Source organism: Gorilla gorilla, chromosome 10 (genome assembly GCF_029281585.2).
Source record: "Gorilla gorilla gorilla isolate KB3781 chromosome 10, NHGRI_mGorGor1-v2.1_pri, whole genome shotgun sequence".
In the NCBI taxonomy this organism is placed as follows: domain Eukaryota; kingdom Metazoa; phylum Chordata; class Mammalia; order Primates; family Hominidae; genus Gorilla; species Gorilla gorilla.
The window spans coordinates 119,652,243-119,670,322 of record NC_073234.2 but is presented as its reverse complement, the minus strand read 5'-3'; the positions used below and the strand labels follow the sequence as shown (position 1 = coordinate 119,670,322).

General features: G+C 41.6%; 1 protein-coding gene across 4 annotated transcripts in view; it reads right to left on the bottom strand.

Annotated features, from left to right (window-relative positions):
• Window positions 1-18,080, bottom strand: part of TXNRD1 (thioredoxin reductase 1) — a 152,911-nt gene that overhangs the window by 117,247 nt on the left and 17,584 nt on the right. Inside the window, exon 1 of one of the 4 annotated variants that reach the window (XM_063694267.1) lies at window positions 75-137. The exons of the other annotated variants lie outside the window; for them this stretch is intronic. The gene's annotated coding sequence lies outside the window, so the exon portion shown is untranslated. Of the gene's footprint in view, window positions 1-74; window positions 138-18,080 lie in introns of those variants that run through there. 4 annotated transcript variants of the gene reach the window in all.

Genomic DNA, 18,080 nt, shown 5'->3' with positions numbered 1-18,080 from the left:
TGTCAGACAGATGTCCCCTTCCAACACAACCCTGCTTACAGACATAGGGGCAGACCACTCGAACCAAGGCTTACATGTTTTCTCCCAGGCTAACTCCTGGATAAGCAGACACAGGATCTTCAGGCAAGATGCAGCAAGACTGCAATAAAAATACTTTCTGCAAATTATTTTCTCCTCAGGATTTTGTGCTGGCCCAATCAGGCATCAAAACAAACATGATCCAGCTTAGTGGTATGTTATCCCCACATGACAGCACTGTCATCCTGGGCATCATCACCAGTCAAAACCACCAAGAGATTGCTACCTCCAACTTGTAAAAATGTTTAAACTATCCATCTTCTTCAGGGCCCACGAATAAACCAAGTTCAAGCCCACCCTTACTACTTGTTCCTTAGGTGATTTCTTCTCATTTCTGCTGATCCAAGTAAGCCATTCATCCTTCTTCAATCTCCTTATCATCTTCATAGTTGATATTTGTATTTATCCAAAACTAGACAGAAGGTTAATGTTTGTATGCCTCCTTTCATTTAATCCTTCCAGCAATATCGTTAGGTGGGCACTGCTACCATCATTCCCATTTTACAAACAAGGACACAGACTCAGAGAGGTTATGCAACTTCCTCAGGGTTGCACAGCTTACAATAAGTAATGGAGCTAAAATTCAAACTTGGGTTATCATTCTCTAGAACCTACACTTTAAAAAAAAACAGCTTTAAAATATAGAAGTCTTTTTGAAATATAGTTTTAAATTTTGATCAAGTCAAATTTATCTTTTTCTTTTTTGCTTATACTTTTGGTGTTGTATCTAAGAAACTATTGCCTATTCCAAAGTCACAAGGATTTTATTTTTTTTCTAATAGTCTTATAGTTTTAGTTCTTACTTTAGGACTATGATCCATTTTAAGTTAATTTGCATGTGTTCTATGAGGCAGGCATCCAACTTTCTTCTTTTGCATGTGGATAACCTGCTGTCTCAGCACCATTTGTTGAAAAGACTAATCTTTCCCTATTGATGTATCTTGCCAACCTTGTCAAAAATCAATTGACCATAAATGTAAAGGTAGCGCCCATGCTTTTAACCAGTATGTTACACTGTCACTACACCTAGACTGATATTTAAATGGTGTTAATAAAATCAGCTAAATCCCCAAAATGTTTATTATTAACCATTATGTCTAGTAAGCTTTCACTTTTTTTTTTTTTTTTTTTTTGAGACGGCGTCTCGCTCTGACCCCAGGCTAGAGTGCAGTGGCACGATCTCGGCCTCACTGCAAGCTCCGCCTCCCGGGTTCACGCCATTCTCTTGCCTCAGCCTTGCGAGTAGCTGGGACTACAGGCGCCTGCCACCACGCCCGGCTAATTTTTTGTATTTTTAGTAGAGACGGGGTTTCACCATATTAGCCAGGATGGTCTTGATCTCCTGACCTCGTGATCTGCCCACCTCGGCCTCCCAAAGTACTGAGATTACAGGCGTGAACCACCGCGCCTGGCAAGCTTTCACTTTCACCGTACTTTTGGTACTATGTGTTTTTAAACCATGAACATTTATTATTTTATAAAAATAGTTTTTAGAAAGATAGTTAATTTAAGAAATTTTTAAATAACCCCTATCATACAATGTCAAGACAGGGTCAACAACCAAGAGACTGTTTCATTATATACCAGACAATCAAATGTTACTAATACTTAACATATGGATAGAAAAGTGAAGAGGAACATAGAAATCTCCTTATCTTTGAGATATAAGCGCTATGATCTGAATGATTCTATACCTCTAAAATTTCTCTGTCAAAATCTTAATTCTCAAAGTGACAGCATTAGAAGGAGGGGCCTTTGGAAGGTGATTAGGAGCCCTCAAGAATGGGATTAGTGCAGTTATGAAAGAAACTCCAGAGAGCCCATCTCCCCTTCCACCATGTGAGGACACAGCAAGAAGGTACCTACTGAGAATCAGGAAGTGGGTCCTCACCAGATGTGGAATCTACTGGCACCTTGATCTTGGACTTCCTAGGCCACAGAACTGTAAGAAATTGTTTTCTCTTGTTGATAAGCCTCCTAGTTTATGTTATTTTGTTTTACTAGCCTGAACAGATAAGAAAATGAGAAGTGGGTTCTTCTTAAAGAAAAACTAGCTTGTTGTAATTTCTCGCTTGTAATTTCTCTGGGCGGGGGGCAGTGGCTCATGCCTGTAATCCCAGCACTGGGAGGCTAGGCAGGAGAATCACTAGAACCTGGGCGGCGGAGGTTGCAGTGAGCCGAGATCGTGCCACTGCACTCCAGCCCAGGTGAGAGTGCGAGAGACTATCTCAAAAAAAGAGAAAAAAAAAAGAAAAGAAAAGCTAACATCTGTGCCAATTAATTATAGGATCCCAGAAGAGCAATGGGACTTATTTGTTGCAGAGTATACCAGACCAATCTATTCCTACAGTATCTGCCTTCCGTAAGCGGAAGGGAGGCCTCTCAACGCTTATTTGCATCTGAATAACCAAGACTTCCTAGGTCTCATCCTTGTCCCTAACCTACTGAATCAGACTTGCAAGGCATGGGCCTAAGCATGCATATTTGTGTGTGTGGCCAGGCGCGTGGCTCACGCCCGTAATTCCTGCACTTTGGGAGGCGATGCAGTTGGATCACCTGAGGGTAGGAGTTTGAGACCAGCCCGACCAACATGGTGAAACCCCATCTCTACTTAAAATACGAAAATTAGCTGAGTGTTGTGGCACGCACCTGTAATCCCAGCTACTTGGGAGGTTGAGGCAGGAGAATTGCTTGAACCCAGGAGGTGGAGGTTGCAGTGAGCCAAGATTGCACCACTGCACTCCAGCCTGGGCAACAGAGTGAGACTCTGTCTCCAATAAATAAATAAGTAAATAAATAAATAAACAAACAAACATATTTATGTGTGTATATATTCATATATGTTCACACACATATATGCATATATTTTAAATGTTCACTGGTAGTTCTAATGCATACTGTTAATTAAGAACTATTGGACTAAAGCAACATGACACATGACGATAGCCTCATCAATGACACTTCAAAATTTTAAAATTAAACTCTAGTTCTCATTTTCTGTTCTCCATTTTTCTTATTTTAAAAAGTAACGTATAAGTAAACATTCCTCGTGGTAACATTTCAGAGAATGAGAATCACAGAATGTTAGCTTGGGAGAGACATCTGGGGTCACTAGGCCAACTGTGTTCATTCCACTGATGAGGAAACTGAGGTCCAGTCAGCTAATTAATTGGTATCAGCGTCAGAGCTGTCACACAAGCCTCCTGATTCCACAATGCTTTACTGACTCCTTCGATTTCATGGGATGACTGACTCTAAAAGCAGGTGACAATTCCTTACATAACATCTATGCCAAGGGCACCACCCAACTATTAGGCTCAGATATTTGCCAAGACACAGAACAGAGAAGGCCATTACAAGGAAAGGAATAACTTCTGTGATTAAGAACTGCATTCTTACTGGGGAGAGACTGTTTACCAAAAAAACAAACAAAGAAAAAAATGTACAAATAGATGGAAAGATAAATAGACAGGTAAATAAATCGTAAGAGGTTAGCCACTAACTGTAATCAAAATCATCAGAATTTTTCCTTAAATTCTGCCTCTAACAAAAAAGGAAAATAAAATTTTGTTTATGTTTATGATTTGCTTATTTTTCCCCCTCAATTTTGAAATAAAATTTGAAGCAGCATTCAAATAAATATGTTAAGTAAATGTTGCAGGAACAGCACAGAACCAGGTAGTCAGAAAAATGCAGATAAAACTGTAATGGGCCAGGTGTGGTGGCTCACACCTGTAATCCCAGCACTTCGGGAGGCTGAGGTGGGCAGATTGCCTGAGGTCACGAGTTCAAGACCACCCTGGCCAACATGGTGAAACCCTGTCACAATGAAAAATACAAAAATTAGCCAGGCATAATGGTGGGTGCCTGTATTCCCAGCTACTCGGGAGGCTGGGGAGGGAGAATCACTTGAACCCGGGAGGCATAGTTTGCAGCGAGCTGAGGTTGCGCCATTGCACTGCAGCCTGGGCGACAGTGAGACTCTGTCTCAAAAAAAAAAAACAAAACAAAACTGTAATGATAAGTTGCTTTCATTTTGCCCCAACTTTTTTTGCCTAAGATCAATTCCTAATATTTGGATCCATGAAGTACTTACTATCCACTTGTAACAACTGAAACTAAAGAGTAATAATAAAATAGTCTCCCTACTTGTATTTATAAAAGTAAACAGAGATCAGTAAAAGAGATTAGATAGACCAGAAAGAGACAAATACAGAATCATTTATGATTTTTAAAAAGCCATCACGTGGCCGGGTACAGTGGCTCACACCTGTAATCCCAGCACTTTGGGAGACCGAGGCGGGCGGATCAGAAAGTCAGGAGATCGAGACCATCCTGGTCAACATGGTGAAACCCAGTCTCTACTAAAAATACAAAAATTAGCTGGGTATGGTGGTGCACGCCTGTAATCCCAGCTACTCAGGAGGCTGAGGCAGGAGAATGGCTTGAACCCAGGAGGCAGAGGTTGCAGTGAGCCGAGATCGCACCACTGCAACTCCAGCCTGGTGACAGAGCGAGACACCATCTCAAAAAAAAAAAAAAAAAAACCATCACAAAGCAATAAAATGTACTTTCAAAATAGTATGGCAATGATGACTTGATAATTTGGGGAAAAGTTTTGTTTTTGTTTTTTGTTTTTTTGAGACGGAGTCTCGCACTGTCGCCCAGGCTGGAGTGCTGTGGCGCGATCTTGGCTCACTGCAAGTTCCACCTCCCAGGTTCACGCCATTCTCCTGCCTCGGCCTCCCTAGTAGCTGGGACTACAGGCGCCCGCCACCATGCCTGGCTAATTTTTTTGTATTTTTAGTAGAGACGGGGTTTCACCGTGTTAGCCAGGATGGTCTCGATCTCCTGACCTCATGATCCACCCGCCTCGGCCTCCCAAAGCGCTAGGATTACAGGCGTGAGCCACTGTGCCCAGCTGGGAAAAGTTTTTTTTTTTTTTTTTTTTTTTTGAGACGGAGTCTCGCTGTATCGCCCAGGCTCCAGGCTGGAGTGCAGTGGCGCGATCTCAGCTCACTGCAACCTCCACCTCCCAGGTTCACGCCATTCTCCTGCCTCAGCCTCCCGAGTAGCTGGGACTATAGGCGCTTGCGACCACGCCCGGCTAATTTTTTTTGCATTTTTTAAGTAGAGATGGGGTTTCACCGTGTTAGCCAGGATGGTCTCGATCTCATGACCTCGTGATCCACCTGCCTCGGCCTCTCAAAGTGCTGGGATTACAGGCGTGAGCCACCGCGCCCGGCCCCGAAATGTCATTTCTTACATACAAAAAAAATGAAAACTCCCAGTGCTGATAAATGTACACTGAAGTGAGTCCACAGGGCTATGTAACACAAGCTAATACTATTCTTTTGGAAAACAATTTGACAGTGTGGGTCAAAAACTACTCAAATGGCCATACTTTTTTTTTTTTTTTTTTTGAGACAGGGTCTTGCTCCAACACCCAGGCTGGAGTGCAGTGGCTCCATCTCGGATCTCGGCTCACTGCAACCTCCTGAGATGGCCATACCTTTTAACTCAGTATTCTTTTTTTTTTTTTTTTTTTTTTGAGATGGAGTTTCGCTCTTGTTGCCCAGGCTGGAGTGCAATGGCGCAATCTCGGCTCACTGCAACCTCTGCCTCCCAGGTTCAAGTGATTCTCCTGCCTCAGCCTCCCGAGTAGTTGGGATTACAGACATGTGCCTGTGCCACCATGCCCGGCTAATTTTGTATTTTTAGTAGAGACGGGGTTTCACTATGTTGGTCAGGCTGGTCTGGAACTCCCAACCTCAGGTGACCTGCCTGCCGCAGCCTCCCAAAGTGCTGGGATTACAGGCGTGAGCCACCGCGCCGAGCCTTAACTCAGTATTCTTATTTGTGATGACTAGCTTTAAAAAAAAAAAATCTAAAATAATGAAAACATTGAAAGACCCCTACCTCCTAGCCTTCTCTTAGGAAAAGCTTTCAGTAGTTTTTATTAACATAGCTACTATCACCTAGTTAAATGGGGATAGTCCCAAATTCCCTTTCAATAAAAGTGCTATAGCTTTAGGATCAATCATGTTAACTCCCTGTAAAACCCAGTGGAACAAAACAGGCCACAGGCCTATCAATACTCACTATTCCCGACCTCCTGAACATGTCTATAACCTTTCTAGATACAGGGACAAAGTTATACCTTGCCTCAGCCTTTCTCTCTCCCAAGCCTAAGCTGCAAAGAGGTTCTCTCCCTGCTCTACAGCCTACACCCCTTTCTTTTCCCTGTCTTCAATCCTTTCTTTTTATCCAATTATTACCAACGATTTCATTATAACATCATTAGCTATTGCAAAAAATTAGAAACAACAAATGTCTGACATTAGAGGAATGGCTAAATTACAGTAGCTCTCTTGTTCTAACCTTATTTAGTGGCCGCATACTATTCAAGATTCAAAATAATGTGGAAATAGTTTGACACAATTGTTAGTTTTTTAAAAACCTAGAATACCAAGTCCTATGTACCACAGTTTTACAATTCTGTGAAACTCGACATACAGGAATCCTGAAAAAGAATGTGCAAAATGGTCATATTAGTTATATTGGCGTGACAGAATTATCCATGACTTTTCTTTCCTGTATTTCCCAAACTTAAAAAAAAATTAAAGTTGCATACCAGCCTATTGCATTTGTTCCTATCTCTGACTTCACTAAACAGAGAAATTCATTGAAATCTTTGTACTCTTAGGGATATAAAGCAAGATATTTGAACTGTGGGATTAGTAAACGGATTACTAAAGGAAAACACTTCCACTCCAGGACACTCCTCCTCAAGAAACATCTTCATACAATTCATATGTGTTTGTACCTGCCAAAACCACTGACTCTCACCCATGACTACTGCCACCTGAAAGCCTGCAGAGAGCCAGGTTTTGAGTGGCTCTCAGTCTACACATTGCTTAGAGAGCTATATAACTGATACTTATCTCTTTGGAGAAACCTTGATCAGCCACTTAGCTGTCGGAAGAAGCTCTAGTTTGACAACAGAGGAACATCATGGTACATAAGGAATGCAACTTAACTGGGGGAAACTGGAAAACAGAAAGGTAGCATGAAATATGAAAAGCACAGGTAATAAAGCCACTCTCCTATTTTGAGTTATCCCCAAGCGGCATTTCACAGTAAACCAGGACAATGAATGAACTTCAAAGCAGGGAAACAAAGGGGAAAGCAAAGAGGAGCCTGGCAGATGAAAGCACATGGCAAGGCTAAACACAGACTAAAACTGCCATGTGTTAGAACTTGAGTTTTTGCTATTAATGAGCAACACGATCACTTCAAGTGTGATGATAAAAATTTTACAGCACGCCACTCTGCCTGCTGTCATCACTTTCTGGTTTACAGGTTTGTCATGCACATATATTTACTCGTTGCCTGTGGTTAAAAGCATCTGGACTGCAAGTCAGAAGAAATCAAGGATTTCCACAGAACCCTAGACCTCTTAACAAAACTTATTCAGTTCAAGCGCAAGGAGTATGGCAAACACACCACCACTCTCAGAAGATTCCTTTTAACAAAGTAAGAATTATTACAATATTTTATTCAACCCGCAAGACACACAAATATTACTCTTGGGTCTGACAAGACCCCATCAAGTAAAGAAGTTACGCCATAAGAGACCCAAGAGTGGGGAAGCATAAATGGGTAAGCTATACCCATTACAGTGTCTATAAATCAAGTGAAGACAAGAAAGTAGTTATATGTGTTTCTGAAAGTCTGTAGGATATGAGACAAGCTGGAAAAATAAAACAGAAGTCTTTATGGAAACACAAGGAAGGAAGACTAAAGACTCCCTAAAAGGACATGATAATGAATTTCTAGTGTTGAAATTAATAATAAGTACATTGTAGTTATTAGTATTATTTATTTACCAAATTGAAATAAAACCCTAGGTAGGTTTTTTAGCCTTAAAACGATTTTTAGTTTTTACAAATAAATGTCATAAGAAGAACTTAAGTGCTATAAAAAGGACTACAATATCCTGGTTATAACTCTTGTGCTTGTACCTCCTTCAAAGGAGTCTTATTTAAGGTTAAGATTAAACCTTAGTTATGTTGGGGTCCTAGCCAAGAATTCCCACTTGCCTCACTCCACAGTTGTATTCTAATATGATTATATGCCAGGTCCAGGATTCAGTGGCTGTGTGAGCCTGAGAATACACATTTGAAAGGAACTCTCTTTTCCGCAGAGGACTGGTTTATGGAATGGTTCATGATAAGAGAAATTACGCCAGAAATCCATGTAGGCTACCACTGTAACTAGACACTGTGTGTTTGAGGTAGGAGAGGGTGGGGGTTAGTCTTGGTTTACTGGATCACTCAGCCCCAAGAGTCTCCTGTCAGGGTTGGGCTCTACCACAGGGAATGTGGAAGAGGTACTGAAGGACCAAATGGAAGAAGAAAAACATATCCTTTCTTTCACCTAGCTGTAAATTTAATATTGATGCTGTTAATAAGATAAGAAAATCATTTTAAAAGCAATACTACAGAGCTTTTTTTTTTTTTAGACGGAGTTTCACTCTTGTCGCCCATGCTGGATTGCAATGGCACAATCTCGGCTCACTGCAAACTCCACCTCCCAGGTTCAAGCGATTCTCCTGCCTCAGCCTCCCAAGTAGCTGGGACTACAGGTGTGCGCCACCATGCCTGGCTAATTGTTGTATTTTTAGTACAGACGGGGTTTCACCATCTTGGCCAGGCTGGTCTCGAACTCCTGACCTCATGATCCACCCACCTTGGCCTCCCAAAGTGCTGGGATTACAGGCGTGAGCCGCTGCACCCAGCCACTACAGAGCTTTTAAAAAATCATTAGTAGGCCGGACACAGCGGCTCATGCCTGTAATCCCAGGACTTTGGGAGGCCAAGGCGGGTGGATCACCTGAGGTCAGGTGTTCAAGACCACTCTGGCCAACTTGGTGAAACCCTATCTCTACTAAAAATACAAAAAAATAGCCAGGTGTGGTGGCGGCGTGCACCTGTAATCCCAGCTACTCAGGAGGCTGAGGCAGGGGAATTGCTTGAACCAGGGAGGTGGAGGTTGCAGTGAGCTGAGATCGTGCCCTGCACTCTAGTCTGGGCGACAGTGAGACTCCATCTCAAAAAAAAAAAAAAAAAACCATTAGTATAAAAAACAAAAGATGTTAAATGAAAAAATAAACTGTTAAAGTTTTTCTTAGCATATCATCTTTTAAAACTGACTTAAGAAATCAGACTTTTCACTGAGCATGGTGGCTCACGCCTGTAATCCCAACAGGGAGGCTGAGGAAGGAGCATCACTTGAGCCTAGGAGTTCAAGACTAGCCCGGGCAACACAGTGAGAACCCATCTCTACAAAATAAATAAATAAATAAATAAAAGTAAAATTTAAAAAGAAATCAGACTGGCTGGGTGTGGTGGTTCATGCCTGTAAACCCAGCACTTTGGGAGGCTGAGGCGGGCAAATCACCTGAGGTCAGGAGTTCGAGACCAGCCTGACCAACATGGAGACTCCATCTCTACTAAAAATACAAAATTAGCCGGTCGTGGTGGCACATGCCTGTAATCCCAGCTACTTGGGAGGCTGAGTCAGGAGAATTGCTTCAACGTGGGAGGCGGAGTTTGCGGTGAGCAGAGATTTGCCATTGCTCTCCAGCCTGGGCAACAACAGCAAAACTCCATCTCAAAAAAAAAGAAATCAGACTTTTCTCATCTATGAGAGAAATACCATTGGCAGCCGGGCACAGTGGCTCACGTCTGTAATCTCAGCACTTTGGGATGCTGAGGCGGGCGGATCACCAGGTCAGGAGTTTGACACCAGCCTGGCCAACATGGTGAAACCCCATCTCTACTGAAAAATAGAAAAATTAGCTGGGCATGTTGGCGTGAGCCTGTAGTCCCAGCTACTTGGGAGGCTGAGGCAGGAGAATCACTTGAACTTGTGAGGCAGAGGTTGCAGTGAGCCGAGACCGTGCCACTGCACTCCAGCCTGGGCGACAGAGTGAGACTCCGTCTCAAAAAAAGAAAAAAAAAACTGGGTGCAGTGACTCATGTCTGTAATCCCAACACTTTGAGAGGCCGAGGCGGGCGGATCACGAGGTCAGGAGATCGAGACCATCCTGGCTAACACAGTGAAACCCCGTCTCTACTAAAAATACAAAAATTAGCCAGGCATGGTGGCGGGCGCCTGTAGTCCCAGCTACTCAGGAGGCTGAGGCAAGAGAATCGCTTGAACCCAGGAGGCAGAAGTTGCAGTGAGTCGAGATAGTGCCATTGCACTCCAGCCTGGGTGACAGAGCAACACTCCAAAAAAAAAAAAAAATTCCACAAAGATATCTTTTCTGGACAAAAAACATATACACAGAAGACAATGTAGGTGCTTTTTCTGATTGTAAAACCTGAATTACAGTCATTAAAACATAAAAGGAATCTGTGGACAATTACTAAACTGATCCTTCATATAAACACATACTATATACCAGTTGAGAACTCAGTTAAGCTAAAAAGTTCTCTTGCCTATACTAGACCAATAACTCTCACAATTTCACTAAATATGCTTTATACCTATATACAGAAAATACGTTCTTTTTTCATATTGTTACCTTAGTATTAAGAATATCCAGTAAGTGGAGTAATCCTGGTTCACTAAAATGTTCAGTCAATGTGACCAACAACAGGGCTTAAAAGAAACTACCTCAATCAATCTTCCCAGTTGAGATCTCTCACAAAAAGTTGAGAAATAAGACATGTGGTTACACTGTATTTCAACAGATTTCTTTTAACCCCAAGGTTTAAGAGAAAACTGCAGAAAACAGTGGTACTTAGACTCTCTCTGATTCAGTAACATTTTCTGTTTCTCACACACACCTACAAACAGGATATCTGGAGGAAAATAAAACTTAATAAAAGATACCCTACCAATCTATACAATCTTGTCCAGAAAATACAAGGGGAGGGGCCATTTTCAAACTTATTTTATGAGGTCAGTAGTATCCTGATACTCAAACTAGACAGAGACAGTACAAGAAAAGGAAACTGTAAATCAATATCCCTCATAAACAAAGATGCAAAATTCTTCAACAAAATAATGGCAAATTGAATCCAGCAATATATAAAAGGAATAATAATATTCCACGAGCTAGTGGGGTTTGTCCTGGGAATGCAAGGCTGGTTTAGACTGCTCATATTAACAGTATAAAAAATTCAATTATATGCCAACGAATTAGATAACCTACATGAAATGAACAAATTGCTAGAAAGACATGATTACCCAAACTGAGTCAAGAAGAAATGAGGCTGGGTGTGGTGGCTCACGCCTGTAATCCTAGCACTTTGGGAGGCCAAGGTGGGTGGATCACCTGAGGCTAGGAGTTGGAGACCAGCATGGCCAACAAGGCGAAACCCTTGACTCTACTAAAAATACAAAATTTAGCCAGGCATGGTGGCACGTACCTGTAATCCCAGTTACTTGGGAGGCTGAGGCATGAGAATCACTTGAGTCTAGGGAAAAAAAAGGAATGAGAAGCTAAATAGACTTATAATCTTGAATAGACAAGAGATTGAATTAGTAATAAAAACTCTTGGCCAGGTGCAGTGGCTCACACCTGTAATCCCAGTACTTTGTGAGGCTGAGGCAGGAGGATCATCTGAGGTCAGGAGTTCGAGACCAGCCTGACCAACATGGTGAAACCCCGTCTCTACTAAAAAGACAAAAAATTATCCGGTTGTAGTGGCACACGCCTGTAATCCCCACTACCCAGGAGGCTGAGACAGAAGAATCGCTTGAACCCAGGAGGCAGAGGTTGCAGTGAGCCGAGATCGTGCCATTGCACTCCAGCCTGTGGAACAAGAGCGAAACTCCGTCTCAAAAAAAAAAAAAAAATTCCCACAAAGAAAAGCCCAGGCTCAGATGATTTGCTGATAAATTCTCCCAAACGTCTAACACAGAATTATCAGCAATTTTTCACACTCTTTCCAAAAACAGAAGAGGAGGGGATACTTTCCAATTCATTCTATGAGATTGGTATTACCCTGATTCCAAAACCAGACAAGGGCATCACATGAAAAGGGTGTGGTGGCGGGCATCTGTAATCCCAGCTACTTGGGAGGCTGAGACAGGAGAATCGCTTGAACCCGGGAGGCAAAGTTTGCAGTGAGCTGAGATCACACCATTGCACTCCAGCCTGGGCAACAGTGCAAGACTCCGTCGCAAAAAAAAGAAAAGAAAACCACAGACCAATGCCCTTTGTAAATATAGACAAAAAAAATTATCCACAAAACATTAACAAACCAAATCCAGCAATATATAAAAATTTTACACACCACGACTGAGTGAAATTTATCCCAGGATAAACCTTGCACAGGTTGATTAAACATATGAGAATCTATCAATGCAATACATCATATTAATAGAATAAAGAACGAAAACCACATGGTTATTTCAACAGATGCAAACATTTGACAGAGTCTAACACCCTTTCATGATAAAAACACTCAACAAACTAGGAATAAAAGGAAACTTTTCTACCTGATAAAGGTCATCTATGAAAAACCCACAACACCTTTTTTTTTAAGGCTGTAAATAGTTCAAAATAAGTTTCCTTGACTCTGAAAAACAAAACAAGGATCAGCAACATTTCAAGCAAAAGTCAAAAAGGGTGCTTTAACTTTCTGAGTGCAATCCATTTAGTTAACTTGTGTTTTGCTTGATATTTGTGAACATGTCAGTTCTTTATGAGTCCCATACATTCTTTCTCTATGTCAATGTTACAATCTTAAAAGCTATTAAAAACCTGCATTTGAGAACACCTGTTAACGTCCTTAATATAGCTTGATTATAAACCGTCTTTTGAGAAAGAACAAAGCAAGACAACAATTGTCTGCGAATGACAAAATTTGCAGGATAGTTAGTTAAAAACATGACTGTAGACCACCTATTTGCGTTTTGATGATGCTTGCATTTTACCAATAATCCTTGAGACTATTTTTATTTCTTAAAGTCATGTGAACTAGAAAATTTTTTATTTAAGTGTTTATTTTTCTTTTTTCTTTTTTTCTTTTTTTTTGAGATGAAGTCTTGCTCTGTCGCCCAGGCTGGAGTGCAGTGGCGTGATCTCAGCTCACTGCAACCTCAGCCTCGTGGGTTCAAGCGATTCTTCTGCTTCAGCCTCCGGAGTAGCTGGGACTACAGGTATGCGCCACCATACCCAGCTAATTTTTGTATGATTAGTAGAGATGGTTTTACCATATTGGCCAGGCTGGTCTCGAACTTCTGATCTCATGATCCGCCTGCCTCAGCCTCCCAAAGTGCTGGGATTACAGGCATGAGCCACCACGTCTGGCCTAGTGCTTATTTTTCTTTCAGCCAATCAATTAGAGCTCTTTTTATAGACATTACACACAACACATCTATAACAACACAGACAGAATATTCAGCACTTGTTAAGATTTTTCATTTGCCAGTTTCTTAACTGTATTACTGGCTTTAGGGTGAAACCCTTGGAGGAACAGGGCCGGGTAGTATGCGTTTTTTAGGGCCTAATAAGCAGGCACAACTGAAGGCAAAGACAGATCCCTAAAATTAACGGTGCCATTTTATACTGGATTTTGGGTCCCCAAAAGGAGGAAGATACTATGGGAGAAGACAGTGTAGTGCTTCTACCATGCATTTCATTGCAAGGCAACTCCAAGCTAATTGGCTTAATTTGTAATTAGCCCATCCTTCAAGGGAGTCTCATCTCTTATTGGGGTATGGGGATGTCTCCATATCCTTCAGATGGCCCAGAGCATGCTTCTCTGATTTATAACTACTATTAGCCACCCCTTACAGTGTATTTTCTACACTGTAAGTTATTACACACCAAAGCTCTCCCACAATGTGAAGTAATTTGATACCCCCAAAACTCAAAAGCGGTGGATAACACAATACATAACAGTACAGAGCCTTTGATTTTGAGGGCACTATCTGCTTTTAATTTGGAGAGTTTCATGAGGAAAACAGAGGTTTTTTTGGTTTGTTTCTTGTTCCCTCCCAACCCCCCCAGAATGCAGTCTGTGATGCCTCCTCTGTTTTTCTCCAGGAGTCCCATGTTACCAGAAGTTATCTTAGGGCCTCTCATGCATGCATTAAGAGTGGTAAGACAAAAAATGGAGAAAAATAATTCAGTCAACTGAGAAGAAAAGAGCCTTTTTCCAGAAAAACAAGATCCAAGAAGAGAAAAACATAAAGCCCTTAAATATACCTATAACCCTGTAACTTGAATATCCACTTTTTTTTTTTTTTTTTTGAGACAGTTTTCACTCTTGTTGCCCAGGCTGGCATGCAGTGGCGCAATCTCAGCTCACCACAGCTCCGCCTCCTGGGTTCAAGCGATTCTCCTGCCTCAGCCTCCCAAGTAGCTGGGATTACAGGCATGCACCACCACACCCGGCTAATTTTGTATTTTTAGTAGAGACAGGGTTTCTCCATGTTGGTCAGGTTGGTCTCAAACTCCCGACCTCAGGTGATCCTCCCATCTCAGCCTCCCAAAGTGCTGGGATTACAGGTGTGAGCCACCATGCCTGAACTTTTAATTAAGCTCAGTGCTCTTTAAGAAAATCCTTTAAAATCCCTTGTTACTCAACTTTAGCCATGCCAAGCAGTTAAGATTTTTGGCTTTTGAACTTTACAAACAGTAACCTCACAGGTGAAACCAATGAGCCTTAATTAGGTTATGACTTAATGCAAGTGTACAAGGTATTTTCAAAGGAGTGATAGGAAGCTTTTGAAACTGTCATTGCAAAATTGTGAGTGAGACAGTGAAAGAGATCTGACCCAAACAATTCCATTTTGTTTTCAGCCCCCAAGCTGTCCTTGCCCATCCCTGGTTTAGGCCGAACCAACTTTGGGAGAAGTCGGATTTACAGTCTATAGTCTAAAACAAAGATGATAACAGCATTTCCCAAGATATACTTCCCTCTTGCCTGTGAACAGACCAAGAAACTAGCCACAAGATTAGAAACCATGGCCCAGGAGCCTGCAGCTGGAGGCTACAAGATTTTGACCCTCCCTAAACCGCTCTTAAGGTTAGCACTTAAGATATTTTGTAAACCCTGCCCTTGATGGATCAGCTGGCATCACCCAGATTAACAAACTGGTTTACTTGATTTTGTGGCCCTTACCCAGGAACTGACTTAGCACAAGAAGACAGCCACCATTGTAAAATTGCAGGGACTAAAATAAAGTATTGCCACGTGGCTACAGGTTATGTTCCCAAGGACATGAAACAACATGGAAACTTGTAGCCAAGTTTGTTACTGACCATTTTGTTGGGGTGGCTCGAACAGCAGGCTTATGGGTTTCTGGGCCTGCATTCTAACCTAAGATACCCTTTCCTCAACAGAACCACACAGAAAGACATGCAAAGCACACCAGATTGTCTACAGCTTAAGACTAACCTCACAAATCCTTTTTCATTAACTATAAATTTACAGAGAATATAAACAATGATCCTTATTATCCCTTTTACTGGTTTGCACAAGGAGAGAGAAGCCAAAAGCCCGACTGGTAAACCTTTTTACCCTCTTGATGGCATATCAGGCTTCTGGGTTCCCTTTGCTGGAAACAGTGAGTTCTTCTTTAAAGGTTCCACTTGTCCTCTATTTTCAAAGCCTAACTTCATTGCCTCCTTGCCCCTAGGTACGGTAAACAACCTTCCAGCCATTCCCAATCTGTAACCCACATCTGTTCCCAATCTGTAACAACCCACATCTGTTCCTTATTTGGCACCCTTACTTCTGTAGCCCCCACCCCTGCTCCATTTCAAGTAGCAAATCAGGATCAGCTTAGATTGTGCGGTCCGACCCCAACCAATGGGGATCGGACACAGTAGCAAGGACTGACTGCATTAGGGATAAAAACCCTTCCCGCCTTTGTTCAGTGTGCTCTCACAGTGACCAGAAGAATGAGCAGCACCTTTCTGCAGAAGTAAATTTGCCTTGCTGAGAAATTCTTTGAGTGCTCATTTTCTTTGCAACTCCGAGCTCTTATTTCCAACACCTTCCCCCAGCTCAACTCTAAGACAAGCATTTTAAGATTTGGAAAATTAACTTTTCCCAGGTTGGAAGAACATTACATAAGAGATAGAAGCCATTTGAAACTGCAAAAGAAGGAAAAACACCATAGAAAGGAGTTCCAATTGAGGGTCATCAAGAGGTATTGCCTCTTTTCCTATTGGGAATGGTGTTCCCCCTATTTCTTTGCCTTCCCTATTTTTTCTTTTCCCTTCTGGCCTACTATAGGAGATATATTGCTCATCTCCAAAATTTTCTTCTGCTTGCAGAGCTGCCTGTTCTAGCTGCAGTTAGAGTTTGGCTCAGAAGCAGCATAACATTCCTCCATGAGAGGTCAAATACTTGAGTTAAATTTTGGAAGGCTTCTTTTTTTTTTTTTTTTTTTCCCCTGGCTTTAAAATGTTTATTCTTTAAAAAATTAGTTGCTTTTTGGCCAGGCACGGTGGCTCACACCTGTAATCCCAGCACTTTTGGGAGGCTGAGGTGGGTGGATCATGAGGTCAGGAGTTCAAGACCAGCCTGGCCAATATGGTGAAACCCCTTCTCCACTAATAATACAAAAATTTGCCAGGCATGGTGGTGCGTGCTTGTAGTCTCAGCTACTTGGGAGGCTGAGGCAGAAGAATCACTTGAACCCAGGAGGCAGAGGTTGCAGTGAGCTGAGATCATGCCACTGCACTCCAGCCTGGGTGACAGAGCAAGACTTTTTCTCAAAAAAAGAAAAAGATGTGCTTAAATCAAATACTTTTTAGTTCATGTGACTTTAAGAAATAAAAACAGTCTCAAAGATTATTGGCAAAATACAAGTGTCATCAAAATGCAAATAGGTAGTCTACAGCCATGTTTTTAACTGTAACTACTGCATATTTTGTCATTTGCAAACATTGTCTTGCTTTGTTCCTTCTCAAAGACAGTTTATAATCAAGCTATATTAAGGACTTTAACAGGTATTCTCAAACACAGGTTTTTAATAGCTTTGAAGATTGTAATATTGAAATAGAAGAAGAATGTATGGGACTCATACAGAACTGACATATTCACAAATATCAAGCAAAATAAGAGTTAACTAAATGGACTGCACTCAGAAAGTTAAAGCAACCCTTTTGACTTTTGCTTGAAATATTGCTGATCCTTGTTTTGATTTTCAGAGTTAAGGAAACTTATTTTGAAATATTTACGGCCCTAAATAATTCAGTAAGGGGGCCAGGTGCGCTGGCTCACACCTGTAATCCCAGCACTTTGGGAGGCTGAGGCAGGCAGATCACCTCAGGTCAGGGGTTCAAGACCAGCCTGGCAACATGGCGAAACCCCATCTCTACTAAAAATACAAAAATTAGCCAGGCGTAGTGGCTGGCACCTGTAATCCCAGCTACTCGGGAGGCTGAGGCAGGAGAATCACTTGATCCTGGGAGGCAGAGGTTGCAGTGAGCCGAGATTGTGCCATTGCACTCCAGCCTGGGCAACAAGAGCGAAACTCCATCCAGAAAAAAATGAGTAAGGTATACTCCTGTGAACAAAATTTGGAGCATTTTTATTTTTCTCTGTCTGGTTCCTCTAGAATTTGGAAACTCTCTGTGAGTACTCTTAACTTATGGCAATATAATTGTTTGCATCAGTGCAATAAAAATCCATTTTTCTTTGTCAACAGGACACAATTGGAAAAACTGGTTATTTTACTGTGAAAAGTAAAAAGTTCCTCTTCAAAGTTTCCCTTTTTGTTAAAGAATAAATAATAAATGTTAGAAATAATAGTTTCTTTTAAAAACTAACTTCCTTCAAGCTTCCTTGCTTTTTGCTAGTAATTCTTTGTTAAGCCCTATGTAGCTGTTAAATATAGTAAGGGAATAAGTACATTCTATGTCCTTGTACTTGAACCAAGTTATTTGTTCTGGCTTATAACCTGTTCAGACATGTCTGAAAATGCCCAGGCATTCCCAGCTTACAGCATACATCTCTTCC